The sequence below is a fragment of the Oncorhynchus kisutch genome, linkage group LG15 (assembly GCF_002021735.2).
Source record: "Oncorhynchus kisutch isolate 150728-3 linkage group LG15, Okis_V2, whole genome shotgun sequence".
NCBI classification, from domain to species: Eukaryota; Metazoa; Chordata; class Actinopteri; order Salmoniformes; family Salmonidae; genus Oncorhynchus; species Oncorhynchus kisutch.
In genome coordinates, this window is record NC_034188.2 from 13,501,843 (window position 1) to 13,504,416 (window position 2,574).

Below are 2,574 nucleotides of genomic sequence, written 5' to 3' on the forward strand. Positions count from 1 at the left end.
ACATTACCCTGCAGTTTACCAATAACATTACCCTGCAGTTTACCAACAAAATGGGCTGATGATGAAGTAGACGTACTTGGTATTCATATCATAAAAAATATTCATGAGCGCTCCACAATGAATTTCAATAGAAAATGTGCACAAATAGGCAAGATCCTGCAACCATAGAGAGGCAAATACCGGTCTATTTATGGAAAAATGTATTACACTGATTAACTCTGTTTACTCACTTATTTATGGCGCTGTGTACTCCAGATAACTTGTTTTTAAAATCATGAGCAAGAAATATTTAGCTTTATCTGGGATGCTAAACCAGACAAGATAAAGTGTGCCTATCTGTGTAATGAATTTGAACTGGGTGGGCTGAGATAATTCAATTTTAAAAGCTTCACTTGCACAAAAGTTTTACTTAAACCCAAAATGGTTCTCAAGTAGATTACTAAAAGAAGCTCACCCCTTATTTAAAAATGGCATTTTTGCAGATTGCCACTCTAACCGATGTGAAATGGGTAGCTAGTTAGCAGGGTGCACGCTAATAGCGTTTCAATCGGTGACGTCACTCGCTCTGAGACCTTGAAGTAATTGTTTTACACGTCTTTTGTAGACTGATGGGTAACGATGCTTCGAGGGTGGCTGTTGTCTGTGTGCTGAGGGTCCCTGGTTCGACCCCAGGTAGGGGCGGGGAGAGGGACGGAAGCTATCCTGTTACATTGATGCTGTGACCCGGATCACTGGTTACTGCCGAAAAGGAGGAAGTCAAAAGGGGGGTGAGTGTAACCGATGTGAAAAGGCTAGCTAGTTAGCGGTGGTGCGCGCTAATAGCGTTTCAATTGGTGACGTCACTCGCTCTGAGACCTTGAAGTAATTGTTTTACGGTCTTTTGTAGACTGATGGGTAACGATGGTTCGAGGGTGGCTGTTGTCTGTGTGCTGAGGGTCCCTGGTTTGAGGCGAGGAGAGGGACGGAAGCTATACTGTTACACCACTTCTCAATTGAAAATGAAACCATGTTCAGGTTTCTCCCTTTTTCAAACAGGCAAAACAGAGCTGGTTACAATTTCATCCCATGGAAAGGAACAAATATTACAACAAATAATATTCCAACCCACATAGAAATCTGAATAGGGTGGTAAAGCAGAGATAGGTGGGATGGGGTGAGGGAAACCGAGGGTTGGATTATGGAACTGGAGATGAGAGGGAATGAAGTTTGAGTGAGGGGTAAAAATAACAGTTGAAAAAAACATTCAAATGCATGCATTGGATGGTTGAGCGTTGGGCCAGTAGCCGAGAGGTCGCTGGTTCGGGTACCTGAGTCGACTGGGTGAGCGATCTGTCGACATGCGCTTGAGTGGGGCACTTGATCTGATTGCTTCTGTGAATCACTCTGGATTGGAATGTCTGCTAAATGACTCAAATGTTATGTAAATGTTGAGCGGCTAAACTGCAGGTGAATTGTATGTTTTAAAATTCAGTAAAACACTACCAAGGATGGGGAACACCTGTTGTCATACCCATGTTATCTTTATGACCTTCAATATCTTTCGACCGCTGTGGTTTCCCCATAGGACCATTATTATCATCACAAGATGACCATGTACTGTAAATCTATGTAGATTACCACTGGTAACCACAGTGACTGACACCTGTCTGGGCCTCTCCACCCTGGTCTCTTATCTGCAGTCAGAGGATCTTGTTATTTCACGAGAGAGAGATAATAGTCACCACAGCTAGCCTAACATGACTCACAACTCTCTGGGCCTTTCTACCCTGCTCTGTTATTGCCTACATCACTAATGATCCAGGGTCCCCTGTGTGTTGGCAGCAACACTGAAACTATGATGTCACCTTCAGCCGGACATCCTCAATTGAGAACAGCAGCGGTGCTATTTCTGATGTACTGTGAGAATGTACATTGTGGCACAGTGGCAGTGTTCCAAATGGGACCCTATTCCCTATATAGTGCACAACTTTTGACCAAGGCTCATAGGGCAGTGGTCAAAAGTTGTGCGCTATATTGGGAATAGGGTGTAATTTGGGATGCAGCCCATATCTCTGGGTCGGAGAGCCAGGCTGTATAGTTAGGCCTACTTTATGTCTCAACAGAAGGCAGAACTGTGTTTAAATAGTATTTGAAATCATTTAATATATTTTATTTGTGCTTGATTGAACTTGCCTGGCTCAATGGACTGAGAGTGATGGGGGACTGATGAGCGCTACAGTAGTCTCAACTCAATCTCTGGTTGAAAACATTTCTGCCCCTTCCAAAAAATAGAATTTGTAGATAATTGGCCTTATTTCTGGGACTCACCCACAAACAGGAACAAGCTTGGCTTGCTGAGGAGTGACGGACTCCATCCTAGCTCGAGGGGTGCTCTCATCTTCTCAACGTAGACAGGGCTCTAACTCCTCTCACTCCACAATGAGATAGGATGCAGGCAAGGTAGCAGGCTGTTAGCCAGCCTGCCATCTTAGCACAGTCAGTGTAGTCAGCTCAGCGCTCCCCATTGAGACCGTGTCTGTGCCTCGATCTAGGTTGGGCTAAACTAAACATGGCTGTGTTCGCCTTAGCAATCTC